This window comes from Polypterus senegalus, chromosome 10 (genome assembly GCF_016835505.1).
Source record: "Polypterus senegalus isolate Bchr_013 chromosome 10, ASM1683550v1, whole genome shotgun sequence".
Taxonomy (NCBI): domain Eukaryota; kingdom Metazoa; phylum Chordata; class Cladistia; order Polypteriformes; family Polypteridae; genus Polypterus; species Polypterus senegalus.
In genome coordinates, this window is record NC_053163.1 from 171,298,933 (window position 1) to 171,322,003 (window position 23,071).

The following is a 23,071-nucleotide window of genomic DNA, read 5'->3' on the forward strand; positions in this document are numbered from 1 at the left end:
ATGAGCCATCAAAGACAGGCAATGGAACAAATTAAAAAAAAAATATTTCATATCTCTTGTCCTACCTGTAGCTTCAGCACCTTTCCTCAATATCCTCATTTGTATGAACCTTTTAGTGATGGCACTCCCATGAAGCCAGCTTCTCAGACGTTACCATTTTCAAATTGACTTTCTCGCCTCCTGTCCATTTTTATACTTCCACTCTTTGAAGTAGACCCCCTTCTACAGGCCTTCTATGCCTTTACTCCTCCTCATGTGTCTCGCACTTCCTCTTTTGATCATGTCATCAAAACTAAACTGACCAATCACACCAAGGAAGAACTGGCCAAACAAATTGTTCAGAGGGAATGGATGGACACACACACACATACACACACACACACACACACACACAGACTTTAGCATTTTGTTATATAGTAGGTAGATACATATTCATATACAACTAGCTGTGTAAGCCAGCTCTGTATAAAGCCTGGGCTACTAGAAGCTTGGCTATCAGTGGCTAAGTGAGTTTCTCTCTCATTTGTCTTTCCTTGGTGGTTTCACTTTGGCGACGGAGTCGCTTTCACTCAGCTTCATGCTGTAGCCTCATACTTCCAGGCCGGACAGACAGACAGACAGACACATTTCCACGCGTAGACGTTTATTTAAGACTCTCTGTGTAAGCCCGTACTGAAGAGTCTATAGCGGCAGGTGGAAGCTGTCATCACTGTACTTTGTATATAAGAGCCAGATTGAGTGTTATTTACCTATTTATCTTGATTTATTTATGGCAAAAGTGCGACATGCATTCTTTCTCCGATGTAGAACCCTCATCATCATCTGAGCTCACCTCTGTTATAGGACGTCTTTATGTGAAAACAACAGTGTCAGATCGGGGGAAGAGTGAACACAACTGAGAGAATAAAACTGAATAAAAAAATGCTAACCTTTACAAGTATCATCAATTTACAGCGTCTGTTACAGACTCAAATCAAATGTATGTTTTTATTCTAAAATAGTAAGAATAAGAGCAGCTCACTTCTCACAACGGAGTCGTCCGGGGTCGAGCCCATGAAGTTTTCATTATCAGTCAACAGTTGATACCGTTGAGCCACCAAAGCGGTCGTATCAAAGGGGTGTCAATGTTGAACCCTAACGCAGGTTCTTTTTCTGCAGTTATATTTTTGAATAGAAGCGCACTTGTTCTGTTATAGCTGTACCTTTTGTGAAAGTGTTTATTTGATATTTGGACTTCAGGCTTCACACATTATATGCTTCATGTCTACATTTTGTCAATTATTACTAAAACATGAAAAACGTTTCTGTTTTAACGATGTGTTTACATAGATTGTTGTAGACACGGAACACACATGAAATGCATGTGTTCCAAATAACGACATAGTATTTATAAAAGGTTTCATTTTACTTGACTTCTCACTCTATACAACTCCAAGCAACTGACACGCACGTAAACAGACTTGAGCTGAGAAAACTGTGCGGCAGTGGGGGATGTGATAGCAGGCTGCTTGCTGCTTATCAACACATTTACAAGACAAAAGACGCTGACAGAGAGGTGCAAAGGGATTTAAGGTGGGACGGAGTTACAGGTTTTTTTGTAGGCTTTGGTAATTCTAGTGTTAAGAGAAAAAGCATTGGACAAAAAGCAGACACGAGATATGACTGAGATAAAGGGAGTCAAAATGGAGAATTTGGCCTGAAAAGCATGAGATATTTTATAACATCTCTTTCTAGATTTCATATTTTATTTTAGTATGGGACTGATGCCTTTATCCAGGTGGCTTACATTGGAGAGGCAATCAGTTACGTTTCATGTATTTTCCAAACTGGAGCACATGTAGGTGAAGTGACGATCTCCTTCATATCATAAAAATACCCCCCAAGAGTTTCAGCTGAGATCTCAGCAAAGTCACATAATGGGATCTTCCAAGCTGCATCTTGACATTTATTTTTGCAGTTTGAAAGTATTTGCACTGTGTACTCAGTAATATCTGGTGGAATGTATGAATAATAAAACCAAAGCCGTAGTCCTTCTGAATAATCTTATTAGTTGCTCTAATTTTTATCACTGTACTCCAGTTAGGTCAGACTAATTCTGGAAGAAAAAGCAGACAGTGGGTAAGACCTTGGGCTTCAAATCCCACTGCTGACACAACTGTGTGACCAAGTCACTTCTCCTGACTTTTTCCAATTGGAAAAAGAATTATAACTGATTATATCTCAAACATTACAAATCAAACAATTTGGATGCGATTGAAGTTAACATTTGAGGGGATTTGCTTACATTTTGGTCACACAACACTTTTTCTACACGGCCCCCCAATTTCAGGGCACCATAATGTGGCATCACAAGTGTTTATGACTCCTCGGGTGGGTTTCATTGCTTCATCAGATACCTTGGCCTGCTTCTACCCTTTGGAGTCTGTGGTTGCCATTATTCAGCATGAGGACAAGAGCTGTGCCATTGAAAGTCAAAGAAGCCATTATGAGGCTGAAGAACAAAAATATTACCATCATAGACATCGGGAAAACCTTAGGACAACCAAAATCAACTGTCTGGAATATTATGAAGAAGAAACAACACACTTGTGGGCTCAGTAATCACAAGGGGACATATAGGCCAAGGAAGACCTCCACTGCTGAGGACAGATGAATCCTAACTGTGGTAAAGAAAAAGCTGCGAATGCCTGTCTGCCAGATCAGAAACACTCTTCGGGGGCCGATGTGATTGTATCTCGAATATTGTAATTCACCTGGATAAAGGCATCAGTCCAATAATGAATAAACATTTAAAGTCTAGAAAGAGATCTTACAAAACATCCCATGCTTTTCAAATCAAATTCTCAACTTTGACTCCTCTCACCTCAGTCGTATCTCATGTCTCCTTGCTGTCTGAAGCTGTTTCTCTTAAGGAATTCTAGGAGAGCTATCTGTGACAAAGTTGATTCTTAAATGAAACATAAATGAGAATCTCTTTAAAGTTATGTGAGCCATCAAAGATCAAACTTTGAGAAATAAAGTTTTCTATGGGCTTCTGGCCCTCCAACCAAAATGTCAAAAACTCTGCCCATCTTATTATCCATATCCAATATGTCACTTAAAACAAGTAGCAGATCTTCACTTCACAATTAGCTACATCTATAATAATAATAATAATAATAATAATAATTCTTTATATTTATAATGCTTCTCTGACACCAAGTATCCATTCTATACAATTTTTACAATGTCACATCTTACATTACCATGAGAAAAAAATTCATCTGAGATTTAACCAAATCATTTCAACAGCTCAATTTTGCACATCTTCAGTCCACACTTCACAACTCTACCACCACCAGGGTGAACAAACCCACTTACCATCACAGCCTCAAGTGACCAGTCCTGTCAGACAAGTTTGTGTTTCCTTTGCCTCGGAGACTGAGGAGGTCAATTGGATGAGTGATGAAACATATCGGAAAATAAACTATGTCCAGATGAACAGAAGCAACTTTCCAGAATTTCCTCACCTGGATTATTGAGCATGCATCGAGACAAGTTTGCCTTTCATTGTCCTCTCTACTCCGGATTCCTTGATGTCTTTGGTGTTTAACACTTTCTCTAGCTGTGTTACCTTTGTCTTCTGTGGTTTCAATTGACTCCAAATGGATGGAAGAATCGCTCGCTCTGAAATCAAAATGTAAACTGAACACTCAGCTGCTGCAGCCAACTTTGTAAAATGCAACACCGCCATCTTGTGGTGTGTGTGTTCAACCCTCACAGCACTTTGGAGCCTTCCACAGTCTTCATTGTTTGGTGTCTTGTTTTTTGAGAATAAGTACATCCTAAAAAACCAAATAAATAAACAAATTCATGAATGAGTAAAAAGCTTGTCTTTTCGCATTACTTATTTTGGCAAATCATGACAAAAAATAGACAATTCAAATAGGCAATCACTTTTAAATAATATTTGAACATGTAGGTCTAAACGTTTCAAGGGGAAACTCTGTCACAGCAAACTTTGCACCAAGGAGTGGTGAACAGAAACCTTCTTTGTAGTGCCTTTATATTTAAGTTACAAAAAAAGGGGAAACCAATCAGCCACAGCATTAAAACCACCTGCCTATTACTGTGTAGGTCCCCCTTGTGCCAACAAAACAGCTCATCAAGGCACCTCGGAAGGTGTAAAGCAGCAGATCCTGCAAGTCCTGTAAGCTGCGAGGTGGGGCCTCGATGGACCGGACTTGCTTTTCCAGCACATCCCACAGATGCTCGATCAGATTTGGGATTTGGGGAATTTGGAGGCCAAGTCAACAACTTCACCTCTTTCATGTTCCTCAAACCATTCCTGAACAACAAGAACCAAAATAATTTATTTCTTGTATAATCGAAAATCACACAAGTTTTTTGACAATGGGCCCTGTTTGATGACAGCCTCTAGCCTTGACATCCTAAGAACACAAAAAAAAATCTTGGAAAAGGCACTTCAGAGAGAGAGAGAGAGACCCCCTTCCAGGTAGGTTGGACATGCAATGGATGTCAAAAGACCCATTCATCAAATTTTGCAACATGGCAGAGCGCATTAATCTGCTGAAATAGGCCACTGCCATCTTGAAGGAGTGTAGAAGTTCTGCAACAATCTTTAGGTAGGTGGTACGTGTCAAAGTAACATCCACACCTAATGTTTCCTAGCAGAATAATGCCCAGAGCATCACACTGCCCCCACCGGCTTGCCTTCTTCCCAAAGTGCATCCTGCTGCCATCTCTTCCCCAAGAGCTAAAAGAAAATGTGGTTCATCACACCAGTCCGCCTTCTTTCATCAGAGGATTTTCTTTTTGTGTCAGCTGACGAAATTCAATCTCCTTCAATACTTTTTGGTCCAGTTCTACACAGTCATCATCAAGTCCATTTTGACCTCATTTGGAACGGACTGGTTTGGTGCTCCCACTAGTCTGGATAAGGCCAACCTCAAGTACATCATTCAAACCTGTGAAAAGACTGTAGGCTGCAGCTTACCTCACATTCAAGTCCTGTTTGACTCCAAGGTAAGGAAGTGAGCCACAAAAGTCATCGCTGATCTGACTCACCCAGGGCATCAGCTATTTGAGAGACATCCCACCAGCAAACGCCTTCATGCAGTAAAAGCTAAAATGAAATGTCACCTAACCAGTTTCTTTCCACGTGCAGTTAATTTGACTAAATAGGTCTGAGCTTCTACTCAGTATCTTGTGTTTGAGTAAAAAGAGTGCAAGATCCAAGAAGAAATGTTGGGGCTCCAACCTGGTTATCCCCATTTAATCAAACGAGATAAAAATAATCAAAGAGAACATAAGACATTTGAGAAACGAGAGGAGACCCTTCAGTCCATCAAGCCTGTTTGTTCAGCTAATAGTTAAGCTGTCCCCATATCTCATCCAAATTCTTCTTAAAAGATTGTCGAGGTTTCTGTCTCAACTCCATGTCTCAGTAGTTTGCTCCAGAGTCCCACAACTCTTTGTGTAAAGAAGTGTTTCTTGCCTTCAGTCTTAAATGCAGTTCCCCTTCGTTTCAACTGATGTCCTCGAGTATGTGATTCACCCTGAAGCTGAAAGAATGTTGCTGGATCTGCTTTATCAATGTCCTTGAGGATCTTAAATACCTGAATGATGTCCCCATGCAGTCTCCTCTGCTCGAGACGAAACAGGTTTAATTCTCTCTTTAATCCTCAAACAGAGGCTGCAAAATCAACCAGAATGTTCAAGCAAATTATAGATAAAAACCTGATCTAAATCCGTTAAGTATTTCTCTCGTGGAAAGCGGACAGACATACAGACAGACGCTGGATTTAAAAGATACAGAGATATTCCTCTTACCCACATGTAGCACTTTGCACTTTTTTACATTAAACTAAAAAAAATGGCTGCTATGGGGTGCAAATGCAACAGAAGAGTTCAAACTAAAAACAGAAGCCGTCAGTCTCTGCAATTCCACAGTTTGTGATCATCAGGCAGGAGCTCCATCTTGCAGTGTGTTCTTTACAAAATGGACGCCTCCTTCCAGTGGCTGGCCTTTATAGGTGCAGGACCAGAAAGGGGCGGAGTCAATTGCCATCACTAGGTGTCTTCTCATTACTGCATAGGGAAAAAAACAGGAGCAGTTTAGTGGCAGCGCCCCCTCTCGGCTCGGGGTGGTAATTTTATCCAAATTGTGCGTTTTACACCAGCCATCCAGAGTGCTTAGATCTTCTGGTCAGTTGTCTCTTGTTGTCCCTCGTACCAAGTGTAAAATTAAAGGGGACAGACAGGGCTTTTGCAGCTGCTGCTCCTCACCCGTGGAACTCTTTACCTCATCATATAAAGGAGTCGTCTACAATTCAAAACGAGATTAAACACTCATTTCTATTCACTTGCATTCCGTGACCTTCAGTAATACTGATGGTTTCCTCATTGTGATTATATAACATTACTTCTATTTATTATTTATTTTATTAATGTTCTTATATTTTATTTCTATTTATGTTATTTGTTTGTTTTCTTTTGTTCTATTATTGTAAAGCACTTTGGCCACAGCATTCCTATGTTGTTATAAATGTGCAATATAAATAAATTGAAATTGACACCTCAGAGTGATCCACAGATATGCATGTGTGACAACCTATACAACTGGACGACCTGAATTTTTTAAATCTTACTTTATCCCTTTATTTTTGTATCACCCTTGTATGCTGCCTCATATTTTAGCATTTCATATTTTATCTTTTCAAATTTATCTTTTGTATTTTGTGTTGTCCTTTCATGTTGCACCAATACTATCAGTAAAGGACTATACTATATAATAAAGTGAATTCTGATTCTAATTTTAAAAAGGCTCTTTCAATTCACAGCAGGACAAACAGCAATATTTAGCCCATTTTCTTTGTATTCCAGAATGCTACAAATCCTTTTGCTCTTTTCCTTTTTTCCATTTCTATGTGTTTAACAAAAATGGTGCCAGCTCAACTTTCCAAAGAACAGCTACATACAGAACAACTTGGAATCACGGTAGTCACTCTTCTCTGGACTTACTTTAGTAGTCACTGTGACAAAAAGACGCTATATAGCACTGTTTCTCAACCTTTAAGTATTTGCGACCCGAGTTTTCATAATAGTTTTAATCGCCCCCACCCCCAACGTTTTTTTGAAAGGAGCCCACTAATATCAATATGTTCTTTTTAAATTAATGATATACCATAGATGCATATTTTATTAAACCTACTTAACTTTTATCGACATTTATTTAACTCTATATTTATTTCTCTAGTATCAGAATGTAGTTTAAGTTAATTTATTTTGGTTTCAATAGATTTATTTTTCATATTTTCGATTCTTGTTTTCTTTTTTTCACATCTTCGCGCCCCCCTAGGGGGGCCCGCCCCACAGTTTGAGAAGCACTGCTATATAGCCTGGGACAGTCCTATGCAAGTGATAAGCTAATCTGTCAAAGTTTTTTTTTCCAGTTGGCAATTGGCACCCAGATGACAAAGGACACGTTTAAAGAAAGATGATTACATCTGCGTTGCCAGGTGGAAAGTTCTGATGCATGCTGGTTTGGATGAGCAAGGTTTGTCCAATGCTTTATGCCACATCATGGAAGTAGATCAATTGAGGGCAGAATGTCACAGGGTGACACCCAGTGACACAATTCTTTAAGCGCACTAGAGGGCAGGGAAGCCAATTTAGCCTTTAGCTTTAGATATACTGAGCTCCTCGAGGAATAACAGGAGGCCGGCTCTCCTCCACCAGACCAACAGGTGACAGAGAGAGAAAACTCCCACCTGATAAAACTGTTTTAGCCACAAAGAGACATTCAGTATCCTTGAAGCTGACCTTGGAGGACTGGCACTTTAAAATATCCATAATGGCGATTAGGACAGCAATGGCCACCTGTGGTGTTATGGGTCCACAGCTCGTGGAGAAAAGGCCATTGATTTTAAATAAATAATCACCGCACCCGAGGCGGCTTCGTGAGGCGTTGTTGTAGCGAGCAGGGGCAGTCGTCGATGTGGGCGTTTCTCACCGTGTGCACAGGTGAGGAACTGCCCACATTCGTGATTGCTCCCGTGGCTAATGCTGCAGCTGTGATGGCCCCTCACGTTTTTAAAAGAAGCGCAAGTCGGTTGGGGAGAGAGAGGGAGAATCGATTGGAGAGAAAGGAAAGGAAAGGAGAGGACGGAGGTTACAGGGAGCGTGGAAGCAAGCGGTGCAGGAGAGAGACGGACACGCGGAGCGTGGTGAGCGCGCGATCGAGCGCTCGTGGGCAGCTGCGAGGAAGCTGGGTGTTAGGCCGACACCCAGGTGTTTGTGTAGATGTCGCTCCCGCTGAGCGATCTGGTAGCGGGAGTGACAAGGTGAAAGCGACGGGCCGCAGAGAGGCCATGGAAAAGGCAGCGGAAGTCGGGAGACTTGGTGATGGAATCCCCAACGTGGGCGAACTGGCCGTTGAGGGTAATCAAGTCTCGGGGACTGGGATGAGTGCCAGACCGAAGCCAGGGATCGGGAGGTCTCCAGTCTCGAGCGTGTGATGTAGGAGGGCAGCTGCAGAGAGCGTCTTGCCTGCTGCTAAGCCCGTACGGGATAAGCAGGTGAGACGCATACAGAAAATAGGCACCGGATTGTGTTAGTGTTTAAAGACTGCTTCCACAAGAAGATTTTAACCTCACGTTTTAAAGGAATGTGTTTTTTTTCCAATGGTTTTAACCTCCACGTGTTCTTTTTATGGATTATTTATCAATGAAGTACTGCACTATTTATGGAACACTGTTTTTGTTTTGTTGATTTTTAATAAAAACACTTTTGCACTTTTTACCTTCCCCTTGCTAAGATGCTCAATTATTGCCTTCACTGACTAGCTCACTCGGCAACATTATCGACGGTGTTGGGTTCGAGTGCTTCCAATAGCAAAGGGAGTGTGGAGCCAGAACCCACATCGTCACACCACCAGAGGGAGCTGTAAATACTGAGAGCTCCAGTTGTAATTCTGGGGACTGATTAAAAATATAGTGGGAGTAAGATTAGCAAGGAAAATTCAACTTGGGACCATTATGAAAGTTTTGTACCTTGAAACCATAAGAAAAACTGTACTGTTGAACTTAATGACTAAATCACTCTTATGTGTCTGCTGATGTATAAAGGACTGAGAATCAGTGATTGCCTATGAAAAGAAAGAATGGTGAAAAAAGGACAATCTCCTGGTAGCCCAACACTGTCCAGAGAGGACATACAAAGTCGGATTCAGACTCCCAGAATGCTCTTCAACATGTACAACTTTGAATCGCTTTCTGTACATACAAGTTAACTCTGAAAAGAGACATCTCTCAAAATTATGCTTGCATCTTTCTGATTTTTTTGCACTTTTCATTCTCTACTAGCCGTCATGGCTTCTGTGTAGAAGTGAAACAGGAGAGCGTCGAGGGCCCTGTCTGGCTCCCTACTCATGACATCATGCGTCCCCCTTCCCTCGGCCTGCAGCCTCTGTCACAGATTTGTATGAATATGTCACTCCTGTAAGCGAACTATGATTCTTAGTACGATGAGAGAATGTTCAAGCAAATTCTAGAAATTTTCATTCTAAATCTGTTAAGTAGTTCTATCGTTTGCTAGCTAAGCAAATGTAAGATACGTCCTGAGGTCACAAAATCAACTGGAATGTTCAAGCAAATTATAGAAAAAAACCCGATCCAAATTTGTTATGTAGTTATCTGGTAAAAAGCGGACAGACATACAGACAGACGTTGGATTGTATATATAGAGAGATGATGTTTTAATCCCTTATGTTAATAGCTCCAAATGCCGCCATTACAGAATGTGGTCGAGTGAGTCCAAGATAAATGCTGGGGTACAAACCGAGTCACCTCTTTTATAACTGTGCTGGCAAACCAAATGAAACAAGTGCCCGATGGCACAGACAATAACAGCAACTCGGCTGTAGGGCTTCCAAATGAAGGAGAGGTCGCTCTGAAGAGCAGTCAACGTTTTAGGTAGGACTGCTCTTTCCCAAATGAGATGCAACCTTCCAGAAGCATCTTGGGCCTAATAGTTCTCGGAACAGAAGGGGCGGAGTCAGTTGCCTTCATTGGGCGTCTTCTCGGTGCTGTGGGTGGAGAAATAAACAATACCATCATCGCCCCTTGTGTCCCGGTGTGGTAGTGCTTACCTCTAATGAGCCCGGAAGGTGACCTTCGGAAGTGCCTGCGTGACAGGAAGCATTTGCACTGTGATTCTCTGAATCCCTCCTGCCTACTTAAAATTATCACGACTCCGGACAGAAATGTTTTCAAAGATTTTTATTTGTTTTTAAGAAAAGCAAAGCAGATTAATGAAATTTTGAGTTTTGTTCTAAATAAAAATAAATCTATATTTCATCAGAACATTCATCCCTGGTGTCAGGCCTGTGGATCAGCAGTTACTACAAGTTGAGGTGAATACAATTGTTGGGTTTCTTTGGTTGATGAACTTCATTGCATTCCAGTTTGATTCTTTGATGTTTTTTATGTTTTTTACATACATGTAGACAAGATTCGTTGGAGACACAACATTTGAGCTGTACAACCTTCACCATAATGATGGATACACCAGTCAAACATTGTGGCCTCTAATCTTTTTTTCAGCGTAAGAATAAACTTCATCTCCTTATTCATTTTGCACATGGATGCTGACACGGTCTTCACTAACTTGAAAGGGCCGATCGTTTGGCAAAAGTTGCAGCAATATCTCGTAGTTTCTTAAATTTCCAGAATTATGTGCAAGCGTCATATAGTTCATCCCTTTCCTCAACAAACAATTTATTGACAATAAGAAAAACTGCCTCATGGGTGATAAGAGCATCTGAACATCATCCACAGACACACTAAACTCCAGCAATGATCAAACTCCTGCATTAAAAGCCAAAAGCGATGCGACCGTTCTTCTACATTCTTCCATTTTCCTCTTTAATTCTTACACTTTTTTGAAATGCACAGATGAAGGGCTTCTTCAAGTTGCATTTGCCATCATTCCACTTCCCGTTTTCTGCAGGAAAAGGAAAAAAAAGAACAAAAAGATGACCCTTTCCACAAGACACCATTATCAATGTCGTCTTCGCAACAAGAAGGTAGCCTAAAGCTCAGGTCACATTACATGACCTTTTCGGCGATCTACGTAATCTTTGAATTGAGAACCATAATACAGAGAAGACTAATGTGACATCATTTCATCAAATGTAGAATAGGCCCAGAGGGTCTTGGCGGTCTCATGGTCTGGAATCCCTACAGATTTTATTTTTTTTCTCCAGCCATCTGGAGTTTTTTTATTGTTTTTTCTGTCCACCCTGGTCATCGGACCTTACTTATTCTATGTTAATTAATGTTGACTTATTTTATTTTTTACTGTGTCTTTTATTTTTCTGTTCTTCATTTTGTAAAGCACTTTGAGCTACATTTTTTGTATGAAAATGTGCTATATAAATAAATGTTGTTGTTGTTGTAATCTTTGAGTTGTCAGTGGCGTTGAAGCTGCTATTTTCTGCAACTCTTGAACGTGAATTAATTTGATACCTTGAATATTTTAGGTCCTTCTATCTCTGTCATTTTCAGATGGGTCCAGTTACAGACTGATGCAGCTCCGCGATTCAGTAGATCGGCTGGACAACAAATTGGATTGCAGGTCTTTGTCACCTGGTTTACTCGATCCGAGTCATATAACCCTTCCTGACCCAATCTTAACTAAAGTGCAACCAGGCAGATAATGTAAAGCGACCACCTCCTCAACAGACTGGAGATCTGGAGGTCTGCATCTAGATCTATTGATCATTCTGGGAGCCGTCATTGTGTCAATTGCTAGGGGTGTGGCTTCTAGGGTCTTGGCCTGCCAGTAATCAGAGTGACGGGATTAAAGGTCAGGAGGGCTAACCGATCTGGAGATAAAATCCTCCTGGACCTCGTGATCATCAGAGGTGACTGTGTGCAGAGGGTGCAGACCTATAAATACCTGAGAGTGCAGCTGGATGATAAACTGGACTGGACTGGCAAAACTGGTGCTCTGTGCAAGAAAGGACAGAGCTGACTATACTTCCTTAGAAGGCTGGTGTCCTTCAACATCTGCAATAAAATGCTGCAGATGTTCTATCAGATGGTTGTGGCGAGCGCCCTCTACTACGCGGTGGTGTGCTGGGGAGGCAACATAAAGAAGAGGTACACCTCATGCCTGGACAAACTGGTGAGGAAGGCAGGCTCTATTGTAGGTATGGAGCTGGACAGTTTGGCATCTGTGGCAGAGTGACGGGCGCTGAGCAGACTCCTGTCAATCATAGAGAAACCACTGCATCCACTGAACAGGATCATCTCCAGACAGAGGAGTAGCTTCAGCGACAGACTGCTGTCACCGTCCTGCTTCACTGACAGACTGAGGAGACCCCACACTATGCGACACTTCAATTCCACCCGGGGGGGTAAATGTTAACATTATAAAAAGTTATTGTCTGTTATACCTGCATTGTTATCACTCTTTAATTTATTGTTTTTTAACAGTATGCTGCTGCTGGAGTTTGTGAATTTCCCCTCAGGGATTAATAAAGTATCTATCTATCTATCTATCTATCTATCTATCTATCTATCTATCTATCTATCTATCTATCTATCTATCTATCATATAGTGCCTTTCATATCTATCTATCTATCTATCTATCTATCTATCTATCTATCTATCTATCATATAATCTATCTATCTATCTATCTATCATATAGTGCCTTTCATATCTATCTATCTATCTATATGACGATTGTGCTTGTTTGTTTTTTTTTTTTTTTTACTTTGATCCTTGTCTCTCATTTGGATTGGCTAGTTAGGTTTAATTGTTATTTGTATTGGTTTCATTTTTTATTGCGTATATCCTGGTTTAACTCAGTAAATAAATCACCTGTCTGCTTCTCGGCAAGACATTATCAAGTCCATGATTCACTTCAACAAAATCAAATCGATTTTTTTGAAAGTGTCTTTAGTTGTAGGAGTGTGCACAAGAGGTGACAACCAATTAACTTCATCCAGAACTACAAAGCATAGAATGAAACAATGAGGAATAAAGAGCACAGGTGTTTGGGATCTCACAAATAAAAAAGAAACTTGTCTGTCTGGTGTCTCATGTTTTACATACCATGGCAGAATAAAATCATCTGTCTGTTCCACCAACTAGTCCATGACGTGCTCAGATAAAGTCAAGCAGACTTTTTACATTTTTATTCAGTCACAGGGGTGGGCTCTGTGTGCACAAGAGCTGACAACTAATTAACGTTCATCCAGAAGAGAATGAAGCGATGAGGAATTAGAAACGCAGGTGTTTTGGACCTTGCATACAACAAAGAAGCTCGTCTGTCTGGTGTCTCATGTTTTTCATACCACAGAAGTTTAAAATCACCTGTCTGTTTGCAATTGTGAAACATGAAATGCAACCTGTTTTATTTTTTAATTTTAAAGGCTTTTCTTGGTGGAAAACATGGAATATCGCTGTTGGTTGCATTTCTGTGTTCCCATGGTTTTTGTTTGAATTTTACTGTATTCAGGGGTGGCGAACTCCAGGCCTCGAGTGCCACAGTGGCTGCAGGTTTTCATTCTTACCATCTTCTTAATTAGAGACCAGTTTTTGCTGCTGATTACTTCTTTTAATTAACTTGACTCAGGCCCCATAGTTGTTTCTTTTTCTTTAATTAGCAGCCAAACAATAATGAGACACAAAACAAGCCACCACATGACCAGCTCCCCTGTGCCCATCACACAATATCTGAAATTAAAGAGAGGTGACGGTCTTGGGAAGGTTGATCTCTCAGGTCATCAAAACATTTTGATATTGGTGCTCTTAGAAAGAACAGAAAAACAACAGTTTCTGAAATGTGTGCTGTGGCAGAATGAGAGCAGCAACAAGCCATGGAATTAAATAACTGGTTTAATTCACAGCAAGAATTGGCTGCTCATTAAGAAAGTGATTGGAGTGAAATTGGTTGGAGTTTGAAGCCCCAGTTTAGCTGCTCATCTGTTAGCTCGTTTCACATCTCATTTCTGCATGGCTGTCATTTAATGAAGAGAGGAATCAATTCAGAGAGCTAAACTCTTCTAACAGGGCTATTAAAGTGATGGAGAAAAAGTAAATTAGCAGTGAAAACTGGTCACTGATTAGGAAAAGGGTTAGAATGAAAACCTGTAGCCACTGCGGCACTCCAGGCCTGGAGTTTGCCAACCCTGCTGTATATCATTATAATGACTTATATGTTCCCACAGCATCTGCTGAATTCCTGACCATTTCTCTTTCTCACCTTTCCAGTTCATCTCCACACAGTCTTCAACATCATGAGTATTGTCAGGCTGACCAGGAACCCAAGATCATAATTCCAATCTGAGCCATCGGTCCAAATAAACTTGTTAGTCTAGAAATGAAAATATTTGTGAGTACCAAGAAGAAAAAGTACATTTTTGCTCTGTGCCTTCCTCCCCACCATAACCTATCATCTATGGGGAGGAGCCTAAGCTTTAGATTCATCAAAAATCTCGATATCCGGTTTTCAATGGATCTCGATGTTCTAGCGTCCCCTGATACCGAAAATATTCATATCTTGATGATGGATGTGTGTCTGTCTGTGTGTGTGTGTGTATATGTATATGTGTGTCACAGTTTCTTGAGGATGGTCTAGAGCAGTGGTCTCAAACTCAGGTCCTGGAGGGCCGCAGTGGCTGCAGGTATTCATTGCAACCCTTTTCTTAATTAGTGACCTATTTTTGATGCTAATCAAGTTCTTTTGAAATTCATTTTAATTGACTTGCTCTTGAAGACTCAAACCCCTTAGTTGTTTCTTTTTTTTTTTCTTTAATTAGCAGCAAAACAATAATGAGATACAAAATGAGCCAAAACAGGACCAGCAAACTGTGTCCATCATACAATATCTGAAAATAAAGAAAGATGAAGGTCTCAGGAATGCTGATCCGCTCAGGTCCACAAAACATTTTAACAGAGCTCTTAGAAAAGAGAAAATCAACAAGTTTGGAAATGTCTGCTATTGCAGAATGAGAGCAGCAACAAGCCATGGAATTAAAGAATGAGTTTATTTAACAATGAGACTCAGTGCCTAATTAAGCAACTGGTTGGAGTGAAATTGGTTGGAGTTTAAGGCCCTGACTTAGCTGGTCTTCTGTTGGCTCACTCACTTCACATTTCATTTCTGTTTGGGTGCCATTTAAGGAAAGAAATTAAGCAACTCAGAGGAAAGATGTAGGAATTCAAAGGAACAAATCTTAAAATAGCAGGTTAATTAAATTGAAAGGAAATATAGTTAATTAGCAACAAAAAAGGGTTACCAATTAAGAAAAGAGGGAGAATGAAAACCTACAGTCACTGCGGCCCTGCAGGAATGGAGTTTGAGACCACTGGTCTAGAGCTAAAACAGCTAGACGGAAAAATACCAAACTTGAAACTTAAGCCTGTAATGAGATGATGGTGTGCTGATTTGTTTTTGAGCCAAATTGTGCCAGAGAAAGACGCACTCTAGAAGAACCCTCAAATTCCATAATTCTGCAATTAAGTATGGATTCTTCTTGTCAATTGCTATCATAATGAGCTATTTTATGATCAGAAAGATCAGCATCAGATAGGTGAGTAATTACTGAAATGTTTCAGAATAGTTCAGGTAACTTGGTTCCTAGGGCGCAAAGCTTCTTTTTGGATTTTGTATACTTTATTATAAATAGACAAGTATAAACCCAGAAATACAAATCCTTGTTTTATATGATATTTCTAAGGATAGATATCATCTCTAAGCACTTTATTCATTCACCCTTTTCCTGTTTATTGAATTAGAATGTCACGGTGAGCCACAGTCTATACTGGAAGCATTAAGTGCCACACAGGATGCTGTGCCAGTCACACACAGGGCATCAAAGCACTCCATACATGCAGAAGAACCGTTTGAGAGACACATATTTTAAAAAGAGGACAACAGGCCAGTCGCATGACCATCTGATGGGCTTCCAGTATGTCGACAGTCCATACTGAGCCTGCGATGTGGAGTTTTACGCTAAGTTTTATTTGAAAGTGCACCACACTGACATCTTAACTAATAAAGGTTTCACATTTTGAATTTTTCATATGCAATCCAGAAAAAGAGGAGACTGTTTTCCCTCAGAGAGTTTGTATCTCACTTTTTAACACAAATGAAAATGTTGTCATGCAGACAATTAAGCAGACTCTCCTTAGGTGAGAACAAAAAATCGTTTTTTTTGTGAGCTAAGTTGAAAGCCTGAAACGTTACCTTTACAAAGAGACCAAACTGTGTACTCCAGATGGTGTAACAAAGTCTGGCCTGGCAAACAGGGTAGGAGAGCACTGATTGAATGGCATTAAACATTTTCCTGACAAGTTTCTTTCAGAGACGCCCCGTAGCACAACACTTTATTCAGGTCATGATTTTCAGGTTTCTGAGCACAAGAACTCCCAAACCTGGTACAAAACGCCACTAGAGGGAGAGAAAAACATCAAACGTAAGTAAACGTAGGATCCTTATAAATAAATGGATTCATTGTTACAAATATGTTCTGGGGCACAAAAAGAGTAAAGGAGCTACCTGAGGCACCAAGACGATCTTGAGGTAAACAAGTCCCAACACATAAATCCCAAGGATGGTCGAAAGACAGAGTGGAGAGGTTGAAAATGCAGAAAATGAATGATCATAAAAGATAATTCACCAATGCCAGCATATTCCATGAACCGCAAAGGACTGTTGGTTTTCCTCATTCACATGAACAAGCAGTCCCAAAGCACTTTTACAAATGCCTGCTTTACACTTTCATCATGCAAGCTGTTTTAGGTCATGTGACTCAGCCCTAGAAAGCCCAAACCAGATTATGTAGGTTTGAAAATGAATGGACAGAAGTGTCACAGCTTTAGGAACCTGTCAGATGGTACTGAATATGACGTATAAATTGTGGAAATAGGAGAGGGTTCAAAAAATATTCAAAATTTCAAAACATCAAGAGCCTCAATAAATAATAAGTAAAGGGTTCATGTGAATGTTACGAAGTATTATAAATATGACTATATACAGGGGTATAGAAAAGAATCACCCTCCCCAGCTTCAAAATATTCATATTTTGTTGTTTTGTAGACTGAAATGAAAACACACACAAAAAAAATATTTCTCCAGCTGTATTTACTCAATGCAACTCAGTGTTAGTGTGTCACAGAGAGAGGATGTGCAGCGTTGTTCATAATGCCCGTCAGTTTAGTCTTCATTCTCTCTTCTGCTACTACCTTAGTTCAGTCAAGAGTGATGCCCATCACTGAGCCTCATTCTTAATTAGCTTATGGCTTTTCCTGTGCAGATGGAGTCATCTCACCACTCTGTGACAAAATCAATTTAGAACACATGCAAAATAAACTCAGTACTTACTCTAAACAGTTCCAGGCCTCCCATCCAAATTCGTGGACTGCTGGCATTGAACTTCATAGTCAAGGAGGAGTATCTGACTGTTGGCTTTTTCACTGTGAATGGAGACCAGGTGGCCACCTGTCACATTTTCCGACAAAAGAACTAATTCAACCAAGAAGGAGAGAAAAGAAAATGGGGACAGGTTAGTGTTTGCTGAGCATTACAGGATTACTAAAGATTTTTCTTAATTTAATTTTATTGATTTTATTGAAATCACACAGCATTCCATACAAACAGATCAAATTTACAAGAATAGGATTGAAAACAAATCAACCATCACCCCTGAGAAAGAGAGCATGGGCAGCAGAATTAAATATAAAGCTAATAAAAATAAGTAAACAGATAAATTAATAAGTGAATATAGATAAATGGAGAAGAAAAAAGAAAATGGGGAGAGAATCTGCTTCCTCTGTGCATTAAAAGGTTATTCTCGATTGTTATTGATTAAATCCTGCCAGGTTTTGAAAAATTTCTGCACAAATCCTCTAAGTGAGATTTTAATTTTTTTTCCAATTTCAAATAATATATAACCTCATTTACCCACTGACTTAAAAGGGGATTCTTCCAGTTGAGCAAGACAAGTCTACATGTCAATAGTGTAGTAAAGGCAATCACAGTTTGTTTGACCATCTCCACTTTAAGCCAATCTGGAAGAACAGCAAACACGGCTGATAGATAGATAGATAGATAGATAGATAGATAGATAGATAGATAGATTTTACCCTGAAGGTCTGTGTTTTTACCTACTCCAGTGTCCCATGCAGATGGACCACCAGGTATGTATAAGTCTTTGTCATCTCCACTCCCACTCAAGGCGTAGTGACTAATTTCAGGTGCTCCCTGGCACACCGTCATTCACTTCTTTTCTCTTTGTAATGCTCAGTTCAAAGTGATATTCTCCCTGCACCACATAACAGTCCTCATCCACTTTTCTCTACTACTTCTCCTCATCTCTATTCTCAACACAGCTTGCAAATGAAATAATCCTTGAATTGTACTTAAAACTGGTGATGCAGAGGAAGATGAGTAGTGTTGATGGGTGAAATCTGGAGTGGTGTATTTGTAGTGAACTTGAAGGGTTGACTTTGTTTGATGAATACTTTCCTGGAAATTCACTGTGTGACTGGCTCAGACAAATGTTTTTTTCCTAGCACCTCATGATGATTTGCATGGTCAGGATGACATTACAGAGCAGTGACAGCCAATGTTGAATGGGACAGCCCCCTGAGTGGACAACGCTGATCCTAGTAATGGGTGGTAGGCCACTATATCAGAAGGAATTCTTCTTCATCTATTCGGTACTGTTTTACTGGTATGCCAAAAATTATTAGAAAACACTCAAATACATTTAAACACAAAATGCACACACGCAGAAGGAAACTGGAAATGTGTTGGTGTATTTGTGTTTTAAAGATAACGTCTTTTTGTAAGAACTTTTGTATGTGACCTGTGTGTAATATGCAAGCTAACCGTTTAACAGTATTATCCAGAGTGTTGTGCAGTTAATGCAAAAAGGAAGGAGTGAAGAAGTTACATGTTTTAGTGTTGCACTTATTTGGCAGCATGGGCAGTGAGTCAGTAAGTGTGTCAGGGAGAAAAAAATGTAATTTTTGGTTGGAGAGAGATGAGTACCTGCATACAAATCAGTGGTGGGCAGAATCCATCAAAGGGCCTCTGACACATATCATCACAAGTTCAATTGGGAGACATATGGTGTCCTTACTGTGACACATGCGTGTCTGTGAATCACCCTCCAGGCTCATCTGAAACAGGTAACACCACCCTGCACTGAGAGGAGGTGCTCAAGCTAATCTTCTGCTCTTCTATTCCCTCTTGAGAAAACGAGAAGATGCCCACTGAGGGCAATTGACTCTACCTCCTTTTGAAGACTGTCTATAAGTCATTAAATTATTATTATACAATTCTTCTACATAGTTTAATGTACTGACAAACAATCGTTGCTTTTATCTTTTTAGCTACCTGCCATACCACATGTACTTCAGAAGAGGTCATCCACCTGAAGCTAAGCATGTTCAGGCTCAGCCAGTACTTGGATGGGAGACCAACCAGGAAAATTTTGGGTTTCTGCTGGCAGAAGTGCTAGTGAGGCCATCTACCCTGTGTTCTGAATGTGGATCCCAATGCAGGGACAGGGAGGCTGTGCTATAAAATTGGTGCCATCCTTTGGATGAGATGTAAAACTGAGGTCCTGACACTTTCTGGCCAAAAAACATCCCTGGGCATCCTTCATAAACAGTAGGGGCATCCTGATGTCCCGGCCTAGTCATTTGGCCCCCTAATCACCCCCTGTCACCACCTAAAGCTCATGTGTGGTGAGCGTACTGGCACAGAAATGGCTTCATCCAGGTGAATGCTACACATTAATGGTAGTTGAAGTGGCTCCCCACTCACTATGAAAGAAGCTATATAAATGCAAAGAATTATTATTATAAGAATATTTTTGCACTTTTACACTTACTTTAAAGGGAAGGTATGAAAACAATGAAAAAACATCTGCCTGATCTGAACTAAACTTTATAGTTGGACTCACCTCAGCGTCAGAGAAGTTCAGTGGGTGTTTTCCAAAATACTTGACGCAGTATGACCCCACCAAGTACCAGTCAGCGAAATGCTTTTGTGGGCAGGATCTGGGAAAATTACTTGTAAAGTTTAATTTTGGGTCTGCAGAAGAATAAGAGGGGAAAAAAAAGCATTAGTGAAAAATATGTAACCTATCTTTGGGGGGATATGGTGGGGGACTCGGGGGGAGAGGAAGAGAACAATGCTATTTCTGTTTTATCCCTTATACCCCATAACCGTTAGTTGGCAATAATATGAATCTATGTCAAAGCTATCATATGTACAATGTACTACCTTAACCTAAGACTACAAAATGTCAACCAAAAGTCAGAATCAATATGACCAAATAGTGAACTATGTGAGCTGGAATGTCAAGGGTCTTAATCATGAATTAAAGAGAAAGAAAGTACAATCGCATTTAACAAGTCTAAATGCAAAGATCATATTTTTACAGGAGACTCATTGATTAAGCAAGAACAAGTTCTGGTTGCAAAGAGAGTGGTCTGGTCAGATGTTCCCATCCAGCTATACAAAGAAAACCAGGAGAGTGGGAATCCTTTGTGGTCGAAGGTCACCAAACGTAGATGATAAAGATTACTTCTAAAATTTAGAGAAATGCGAAAATATTTAAAGAAACCCAGAGGGAAGATCCAGCACTCCATCTTTGTACTGAATGTCTCAGCCAGGATTCCTCCCATGACTGGGGTTCATTTCCTTGTTTTATGACCTTTTTGTGTATTTATGTTCATTTTACTTTTGTTAATTATCTGTTTTGTTTTCTGTACCTGTGTTTTGTGCCTTGTGTTTTCAGAAATATCTTCTGGTGAAGCAGAATGATTTTTATTTCAGGAGCAGAAGATGAAACAAGAACATGGGTACATGTCAGGGTCAAAGCCAAAGAGACAAACTCATCTTTTATCAAGTCAGAAATGTGAGACATAAATCAGAAACGTAAACTGGAAAGTATAAAAATAAAAAGAACTGCACCTCGAGTGTTTTAGTGTTGCACCTAAATTACCTTTTTAAAGGAATGGGCTGATGTCTTCATGTGTGTGCACTCTGGGAGACTTGTGGAAGATGTCTCAGCAATGGCTGACAGAGAAGTCGAAACTGGTCGCCTCCCATCGATATTCAAAATGACACCCCAAGTTACAACTTAGTCAGGAATCAAGTATGAAATAAATGCCTTAATCAAATTCCTTCACCTCAGAAACTCTAGAATAACAACCAAGAAGCCCAGGAAAGTGTACAAAAAATAAAAAGAACACATAATCTCAATCCCCAAGAAGTGGGGCCACCTGCCTGTCACCTCTGGGGTCTGCCCTCAGCCCTTAAAGATGAGGGTCCCTGGTGGTTCATTTGAATGTGCTAGGGAGTTGGTGAGTTTACTTGTTTTTTTTTTTCCCCTCTGGTTGTGCTTTTGTGATTTATTTGATTTTTTTGACCTTCTTGTCCTGGGTTACTGTATTGGAACTTCTTTCACTTTGGGTTGCCTTTGTTAGAAACTTCTTTTAACCGTTTTGTTCTCCAAAACAAAGATTCTTTCTGACCCTCTGTGTTACTAGCTGGGTTTTTTGACAGGACGTCCCCCTCTAGTGGGCATTTTTGGAACTGTTTGGAACTAAAGTGCTTGGGAACTCTTTATCGGCATAACATACTGAGTTAACTGAGCTGCTCTTTTAAATTTCATAAGAATAAAGATAATGTAGTGTCTGCTGTTTTGATGTAGAATGTCTGGTCCTTATCCTCTGATACATACTGGACAACAGCACACCATTTGTTGCTTACCTGTGGCATAAGTTACAGCTAAAATGCCCATCAGTAAAACCAGCATCTTCATTGTTCACAGTTTCCTAAAATAAATAAATAAAAGCATTGACCGCAGTGCAGGTATGATTTTTAAATGCCTGCCTATCAGATAGTTTACAAGTTCTGCTCTTTTCTTGGTTTAATTTAAATTCATTCAGTCAAGACCAGTCCCGTGGCATCCCTTTAACATCCATCCATTCATCCATCTTCTAAACTCACTTTAACACTCAAAAAGTTTGGAATCACCTGAGCAACATCTTGTTTTTGAGAGAAATCTGGACTTTTTTTTTTTTTTTATCTAGGTACCATTAGACTGATATAAATAAAGTGGGTTCAAAAAGTACTCAGACCCCTTACCTTTCTACACACTTTGTTGTGTTGCATATTTAATTTTAAATGGACAAATTTGCATTTTTTTTCCTCTTTGACTAATGATAGATTTCAGTTTTTCATTTTTAGTAAATTTGCAAATCTTTTGGAAAATGTGCTGGTGCCTTGCCGTTATGGGTTACTGAATGCAGATTGAGGAGCAAAAATGACAAATGTACCCATTTAAAATGAAATTGACAACACAGTAAAATGTGCAGAAAGTGAAGAGGTCTTCATACTTTCTCAATCCACTGTAATAAGAAGACAAGCAGGATGAGCCCTTTTATTGGCTAACTTAAAAGATTATAACATGCAAGCTTTCGAGGTAACTCAGGCCCACACTTTTGGGTTGAGCTGTCATTTTTGCTTGACTTCTTATTATATCCATAATGGCTCTTCTTCTTCTTCTTCTTCTTCTTTTGGCTGCTCCCGTTAGGGGTCACCAAAGTGGATCATCTTCTTCCATATCTTTCTGTCCACTGCATCTTGTTCTGTTAAACTCATGACCTTCATATCATTTCTCACCACATCCATAAACTTTCGCTTGGGCCTTTGTCTTTTCCTCTTCCCTGGCAGCTCCATGTTTAGTACCCTTCTCTCAGTATACCCTCATCTCTCCTCTGCACATGTACAAACCAATGCAATCTCGCCTCTCTGACTTTGCCGCCCAACCGTCCAACTTGAGCTGACCCTCTAATGTCCTCATTTCTAATCCTGTTCATCCTCGTCACACCCAGTGCAAATCTTAGCATCTTTAACTCTGCCACCTCCAGCTCTGTCTCCTGCTTTCTGGTCAGTGCCACCGTCTCCAGCCCATATAACACAGCTGGTCTCACTACTGTCCTGTAGACCTTCCCTTTCACTCTTGCTGATAC

At 40.1% G+C, this 23,071-nt stretch overlaps 1 long non-coding RNA gene and 1 pseudogene across 3 annotated transcripts in view; both read right to left on the bottom strand.

Annotated features, from left to right (window-relative positions):
- The window catches only part of LOC120538074, a 33,348-nt gene extending 27,368 nt beyond the window's left edge, over positions 1-5,980 (bottom strand). For 2 of the 3 annotated variants that reach the window (XR_005635439.1, XR_005635437.1), the window contains exons 1-2: positions 5,833-5,980; positions 3,510-3,824 (exon numbers count right to left, since the gene is read on the bottom strand). This is a non-coding gene — a long non-coding RNA (uncharacterized LOC120538074). Of the gene's footprint in view, positions 1-3,360; positions 3,825-5,832 lie in introns of all 3 variants that reach the window. The other variant, XR_005635438.1, reaches the window with a different exon arrangement.
- Positions 5,981-10,903: 4,923 nt separating this feature from the next.
- LOC120538307 lies at positions 10,904-21,874 on the bottom strand (annotated as a pseudogene).
- Positions 21,875-23,071: the final 1,197 nt, after the last annotated feature.